Here is a 7,961-nt window from a genome sequence, read left to right as displayed (position 1 = left end):
CTGTATATGCCCACAGTCCCTTCCCCCATCCAATGCTGTTCGTATCCACCAGCCACTTCTCACAAGCTTCCATTCCCTCTACATCTGCTTCCCCTGAAAACTCTGGTTCCTGTTCTGCCTCCCTCTTCTCTCCTCACTACCCTCTGGGTCTTGCAACCTACTCTCCCCTTGTGCTTTCCAGTCAGGCAGGTGCCTCCTTCACCTCCTCGTTGCCTGGATGCCAGCAGAGGGTCCATTGAAAGTACAGAAGTGACAGTCCCCCTGCTCTCACTTCCAACACCCAGAGGCCCCCCAGCACGTAGAAACATCAGTTATATATATCAGCCCCTGAGATGGAATATACTCACTTGTTCTGTGAAGATGAAACAGGCATTGTGCAGTCACATGTCAGAGCTGTGAAGGGATGGAGCATGAACGTAAGAATCATGAACATTAACACCCAAGGTCCATCTAGTCCAATATCCTGTCTTTGACAGTGGCTAAAACCAGAAGTTTCAGAGAAAGGTGTAAGACTCCTGAAGTAGCAGATGTGGGATAATCTGCCTGCCCCACATATGCTCATCCTGGTCTCTGATAATTAGAGATTAGTTTAAACCCTTAGCCAGGGGGTTTAAAATCCCTTCCAAACATTCATTGACATTTAATTATAACAACTCCACAAATTCTTAATATCCATATAAATATTCAATCTCTTTTTGAATCTAACTAAATTCTTGGCCACAATGACTTCCTGTAGCAAGGAGTTCCACCATTTACATTTACCATCACGCATGTGAGAAAGTATTTCGTTTTTATCTGTTTTGAATTTCCCACCGTTAACTTCCACTGAAATTCCCACAGATCTTGTGTTATGACACCAGGAAAACAGATATTCGCTGTCTAATGTCTCTAGACCATTCATTATTTTATATATTTTTAGTATGTCCCCTCTTATTCATTTCCTTTCTAAGGTAAACACTCAATATTTTCAGTCTCTCTTGAGAAGAGGTTTTTTCCAGGCCCTTGATCATTTGTGTCACTTTTCTCTGAACTCCCTCCAGTTCTGCAATATTTTTTTGGAGATAGGGTGATCAGTGTTGCACACAGTTTCCAGATGAGGCAGCACCACTGATTTATATAAAGGCATTCTAATATTTCTGATAATATCTTTTATTCCATTTCTTATCCATTGTAACTTCTTGTTTGCTTTTGTGACCAGCGCTGTGCACTGAGTAGAGGTTTTCATTGAGCTATCTACGGTGATGCTCTAGTCCCTTTCTTGGGTTGACACAGGTACTTTAGAACTTCATAAGGCATATGGGTGGTTTATTTTTTTCCTTTCAATGTCCTTTACTTTGCATTTATCAACCGTAAGTTTCCTCATGCTCGGTACAAATGGAGTCTTCAGAGAATTTAGCTGCCAAATTCTGACAAGATTTGGAGTGTGTGTGAACAGCAATTTCTCAGTGGTTTATAAATTGACCCAGATTGGGTGAATTTTCGCAGAGATGGCCAAAAGCATATTCCTGGCACCAGACTCTGCCCACAGATGCACCAAATTCAAGACATTGTTTCCAAGCATGGAGATGCAGGAGCTCCTCAAGTAAAAAATTGTAAGAATTTTTTTTAACATGGGTAAAACTTATTTTTTTCTAACCTCAGTCTCAAAACCAACAGAACCATTTTAGCTGAAATTTCTCAAGAAAGAAAGAAAGAAAGAAAGAAAAGAAATCAACCTAAGACAGATACCTGGCATGAAAATTTCAGCCCAAACAGTTAAAGTTTTAGCATGGTTACAAGCAACTGAACAAACATGGTCTTATAAGGGGAATTGTAAGGCAACTATATCTATAAGCAGTACTGCCCGCTCTGCATATAATACATTTATCAGAAGGAAAAAACTGCTTTTTGTAGATGATCCACTAATGAAGATCTAAATCCAGACAAGTTTTCAAGGCAATCTTTCAGTGGGGAAAAAAATAGCATAAAATATTTAGGAATAATACTAATCCAATATTTTAAAAACAGTTTGCAAAATGTTCATGAAAAAAGTGCTTAGCTCAGTATTTTACGATTTTATCGATCAATGTAATTTGTTGTTCACGTGCATTTGAGGAATGTTCTGAAATATGGAATCTCAGTCCATCCTAATCAGGACCCATTTATTAAAGAAAACAACCACAGACTATGGACACATACAGAAGGCTTCCACTTAGCTTAAATACTAGTTTTGTCTCTTGTCTACCAGTGACAAGACCCAATCTAGAATTATGTGTGGCTCGCAAAGACATCTAGTGACTAAATAATATACTGCAAGTGCACATTATTACATGGGACAGAAAGATGTTAAGGAAAATGCTCATGATCATGAAAATTCTAGGCATTTTAGTGTTAATGATTATTTATACTAGAAGTGTAATATTTGCTGTTGCTGTTTTATCACTGTTTTTTCTACTAAAGTTTCATTTATCTAATTAGGGAGGAGAAATAATATAACTGAATGGTGTAGTGAATAACCACATCATTCAAATAGTGACTTGTCTAAAGTGAACAGTTGGTAAGCAACTCATAGCCTGAAAATTATTTGTCCAAACAATTCAGCAAGTAAAAGAGTAAGGTCTTTTGGAGCAGCTTTTGGACCGCATGAGTTCTTGACATTTTTATGATACAATTTAGATAGGATTTGACACCTTCTTTACCATTGGGCTATGTTTGGACCCTTTGAGTGCTATTGGGTGCTTGCTTTACCCCATTTGAAAACAAAAAATCATTTTGGACCATTTCCTGATATTTTTATAAAACAAATAAACCCTCTTGGGCATTTCTGGGCACTTCTTGGACCTTTTCAAACTCTTAAGCACTGTACTCCTACTCTGGGTACCTTTTTGGCTTGCTTTAGCTCACTTTTTTATGCTATTTCAATGGTTTGGGGAACTTCTTTGGATGAATTTTTGTCATGTTTAACCTTTAAGTAAGTTGAGGCATGTTCTGCTATTAAGGACATTTTGAAGGGGGGTTGGAGCTGGATTTGGGTTTGGTGTTTGGGGACTGATTAAGCCTCTATTTTTAATTATTTTTTTTTAGGGAACAGTGGGAGTCTCTTTTTCTTTTGTGCTGTTTAGGGGTGGTCTTCCAGGCTATTTTTGAAGTTTTTAGTGACTAGCATTTGATCTTTTTGAACTAGGTTATATGGGCAGTGGGTTTTTGGGGGTGACATCTTCTGGACTGTGTAGCGTGTGTGGATTTGGGAGTATTTTGGGGGTTGATTGTTGGGTTGTATTGCTCAAGACGATTATTGGGGATCACATTGGAGCTGGTGACTAAGCTGACCGTGGAGGATCTCTCTCCATGATGGCTTTTGCATTAACTTGTATGGGGGCTGGTATCTGATTATCTCTTTGACCCATTTTGGGCAGTTTTTAGACCATCTGCCCATCCTGAGGCATTTCTGGACTCTGTTTGGACTCTGACATTTTCTACATCTTTTGGGCCTCTAAATGTAAATGACTGAATTACGTGAATTTCTTTTAGAAAACAGCTTGTGAAACACTGAAAGAGACGGTGACTCATCCTGTGAAATAACTGAGGTTCTTGGAGATGTCTCTCTGTGGGCAGTGCCTCTGCACCTGGGATCGGGGATCTTCATCAGCAGGGCCCATCTGACCACACGTGCACAACTCCCCATCTCACGCCATGAGAGGAACATATATAAAATGCTGTGCAGTCGGACTGTCCCCCCTCCCCTTGAGTTCCCTAATGGACATTAGGAGCACGTTGCCATTGATTCGAATGGAGGTCTTGTAAGAAAGCATAGGATAAGGTCGGGGTCCCAAGCTGGAGTTAGATCCCATATGTGAGGGTAAATATTTTTGGAGGTCCTTCAGGAACAGTTTCATGAGTGGGTGGGTGAAGACGGAGTGGCTATCTATCTCATAGTGAAAAGTCATGATGGTTGCCAAATGCACACAAATGGAGCTTCTGGATAACCCCAATTGTTTAAGGTGTAAAATATAGTCCATGATAAGTAGCAATGGAGCGCTTGTTGCCTTGACCTGATTGGAGGTGCACCAGGATTGGAATGTAGTCCAATTGTGGAGGTAAGTGCATCTAGTCGTATCGCGCCTGCTGTTCAAGAGTACTTGTTTAACTGCTTCTAAACAGGTTATTTCTGAATCCTGGAACCATGGAGGAGCCATGCTTTCAGGTGGAGCAGCTGTGGATTGGGATGGAGGATGGATCCTGTGAAAGAAGTTGCAGAGTCGGATGGAGAGAGATTGGCAGGCATACCATCATGTGAATGAGGTAAGTATACCAGATCTGTTGTGGCCATTGCGGAGATATAAGGATGACATGGGCTCAGTACCCTGGGATCTTGTGGAGTACTCGGAACGGAAGGGAGGAAAGGCATAAAGTAGCAGCACGTCCCATGTTATGAGGAATACATATGATCTGTGTCCTAAGCCCGCTCTTGAGCAAAATTGAGGGCAGTGGCCATTCTCCAGTGTGGGAAAGAGATGTATGGTGGAGAATCTCCAGCGGTTGAAGATGTGCTGAAGGGCTAACGTATCTAATTACCACTTGTGATCATGGGAGAATCTCCTGCTTAATGAGTCCACGGTGGTGTTCTGGCACCCAGGAAGGTATGTGCCATGTTGGATACACCAGTTCCATAATTTCAGAGCCTCCAAACACAGAGAATGGGAACTCGCTCCACCTTGTCTGTTGCTGTAGAACATGCAGGCAATATTGTCCATCATGATTCTGATAGTGCAATGTGTGATCAGTGGGAGAAAGCATCAGCAGGCATTGGAGGTTGATGTGTAGGGTGGATTCGGTTAAGGGCCATCTGCACTGCACTGTATGAGGCAACCGATTAAGGAGGCATCAGTTGTTAGAATCGTGGATGGCACTGGTTGAAGAAAAGGGACCCCAACACAGATGTTCTTGAACTGTGTCCACCAGAGGGGTGAGTCCTTGACCTTAATAAGCAGGGATAGGAGCTTGGGAAGGCTATGTCTGTGAGGTACATAGACTGTACATAGCCAAGCCTGGAGCCAAGCCTCATGTATAACCATGTGTACTTCACCACGAACATGACCATTGCCATGTGGTTGAGTAGCTGGAAACATGTCCTGTCTAAGACGTGAGGGCAGATTCTCTCCTTGGATACAAAATTGACTGTAAACTCCAGTGTTGCATGGTTGTTAGTGTAGATTTCTCTAGGTGTATGCAAAGGCTGAAGCTCAAGAAAAGGTCCATTGTCATTTGGACGGCATACAGGGCATCAGTTTTGGATGTGGCCTTGAGGAGACAGTCATCTAAGTATGGAAAGATGACAATGCCCTCGTTGCGTAGGTAGGCAGCCACTACCGCAAGGACATAGAGCGCACATGAGGGGCTGTCGAGACTCCGAAGGGCAGAACTTTGTATTGAGAGAAACCAATCCCCATGATGAATCAGAGGAACCATATGTGGGCAGGGTGTATTGTGATAAATAAATAATGGGAGTACAAACCCTTCCCTCTGTGCTGGGATAGGACTGGCTTTATGGCTCCAGTTCCATTCTCGTAGTATGGGTTTGTGAGAAGGGTCCTTGAAAGGGGACTGGGTAAGAGAGGGGAGGTGACAGAGAGAGGAAAGGGATGGAGTATCCTTCCTTGATGATCTCTAGGACCCACTTGTCTGAGGTAATTAGCTGCCATGATGGAAAGAAAGGGGCTGGGCGGTCGCCAGACTGGTGGGATGTCAGAGAGATGGTGCTTGTGACTGGAACAGGAGGAGGCTTTTCGGGGCCCCAACCACCCCTTCAAAATTATTGTTTGGTCGAACATGCATGAGAGGTAGCCCCTTGAAGAGTCGTATATCTGCGCTTGGTAGGGGGCTTCTGTCAACGGTGTTGAGTATCGTAGTGTCACTGGAGAGTGTATTGTGGTGGTTGGGGTCATGAGGGAAGTTGGTATTTCCCCAGGTATCTCTTTGGCACTGGTGTGTAAATACTGAGAGAGCAGAGAGTTGCTCGAGAGTCCTTAAGGGAGTGTGGAGATTCAGTAATTTGGGACCTTCAGAGAGTGGGTTCTCAATGGTGGTTTATACCTCCTTAGGAAGGCCAGAGAGGTGCAGCCATGACACTTATCTCATGACCACAGCAATTGTAATAGAATGGGCAGCAGTATCCACAGAGTCCAAAGAGTCTTGTAAACTGTACAGGCTGAGAGGTGTCCTTCAGACAAGAGGGCCTGGAGTTGCTCTTTTTTGTCCTGAGGAAGGTCTTGGTAGGAAAGTCTGTATTTTATAATAGTTCAGATAATTGTACTTGTTCATGAGAGCCTCATAATTGGATATTTAGAATTGTGGATAGTGAAGCTGTGTAGAGGATGACTTTTGTGCCAGTCCCAAGTATGAGAGTGTAACGTAGTACTCCTCCTCCTCTGCATCGCTGGGGAAGGACAGTGCCATCTTCAGAAGGGAAAAGGAAGAATGGTGTGATTCCGGAGAGGAGGGCAGAAGTGGAGGGAGGTTGTGTCTGAGTAGTGTTGACTCAGGCATATCTGATACAAGTACGTCTTTGGGGTATCTGAATTCTTAGAGAGGAGGGAGGAGCATCATCAGCATCTGCACAGGTATCAGTGCTGAGGGAGAGGTGCATTCTCTTGAGCAGCCAGCAGATGGAGTTGAAGACTTGCTTCGGGTGTAGGACTTTCTCAATGCTGAGGACTTGATTGGTGCTGAGGGTTTGCTTGGTGCTGAAATGGATGTCAGCACTGGTAAAGCTGTCGATGCCGGTGCCGTAGTGCTCAAAGTTGGTCTGGTTGGGCGGTTGGCACCGTTCTTGAAGGTCTCGTGTCTCAGTCTCCAGTGCCAAGAGATGGTGCTGACACGTGTAGGTCTGACTGGTTAGGGTCTTTAGACCTTTATCTAGCTCTGGCATCGGAGGTACTCAGACAGTCCCTGGAGCTATGTGCCCTCTTGGAAGATGTCAAGGCAATTGATCTCACAATTGATCTCAATTGTTCTGCCCCCCACTCCTGTACCCCATCTCCACAGACCAGGGGCGGGACATGACCGGGCTCAGGTCGGAGCTTGCTAGCAGCAGCTGCTGTCTCAACTTGCTGATCTACTTAAAAAGGCAGTATACTAAGAGTGGGGTCAGCATACTTAACGGGCCAATGCACGTCTCTCTCACACATGACATATGTCCCTCTCTCACTCACACACACACACACCCCGATTTCTACTGGCGCCGGTGGGTGCTCGACCTCCCTTTGCCCCCCGGCCCCATCCCGACTCCACCCCTGCCCCGCCCCCTCCCATCTCCATTCCAACCCGTTCCCCAAAGCCCCCACCCCCATCTCGTCCCCCTCCCTGCCCCATTCCGACTCCTACCCCAAATCCCCGCCTCCTCCCCAGATCGCCCCACATTCCCGCTCCTCCCCCTCCCTCTCAGAGCTTGCTATAGCTGGTTGACGGCGGCAAGCGCTGGGAGGTAGGTAGAGGAGCAGGGACACAGTGCGCTCAGGGGAGGAGGCGGAGGTGAGGTGGGGCGGGGAGCTTTGCTGCCGGTGGGTGTTAATTTTTCCCCGTGGGTGCTCCAGCCCTGGAGCATCCATGGAGTCAGCGCACACACACACACACACACACACTGTGTGTGTCTCTGTCTCTCTCTGCCATGCTGTGTCTCCTTCCTCCATTCCTGCTGCCTTGTAGAGTGTGAGGCTACATTAACAACAATGTGTTAACCCTTGGGGCTCAGCGAGTTCATCATTTAGCAGTAAGGCATTCCCTGGGAAATATTCCACCCTCTGACTCCACCACCTCAACCAAGCTTCACAATCATCACTGCTGTGTACAGTATTAAATTGTTTGTTTAAAACATATACTATGCGTGCGTGTGTGTGTGTAGTCTTTTGTCCAGCGAAAAAAAGTTCCTTGGAACCGTACCTCTCTCCCTCCCATTTACATTAATTCTTTTGGGGAAATCAGAT

The 7,961-nt window shown here is 44.9% G+C and overlaps 1 protein-coding gene across 1 annotated transcript in view; it reads left to right on the top strand.

The window, feature by feature from the left end:
* The window catches only part of LOC311523322 (OX-2 membrane glycoprotein-like), a 135,687-nt gene extending 128,426 nt beyond the window's left edge, over positions 1-7,261 (top strand). The window contains exon 8 of the transcript XR_014712313.1: positions 4,141-7,261. The gene's annotated coding sequence lies outside the window, so the exon portion shown is untranslated. The remainder of the gene's footprint in view (positions 1-4,140) is intronic.
* Positions 7,262-7,961: the final 700 nt, after the last annotated feature.

Source organism: Lepidochelys olivacea, assembly GCF_965140295.1.
Source record: "Lepidochelys olivacea isolate rLepOli2 genome assembly, chromosome: 1".
Lineage (NCBI taxonomy): Eukaryota > Metazoa > Chordata > Testudines > Cheloniidae > Lepidochelys > Lepidochelys olivacea.
The sequence above is the reverse complement of the archived record's forward strand: the minus strand, read 5'-3'. Positions and strand labels throughout refer to the sequence as shown.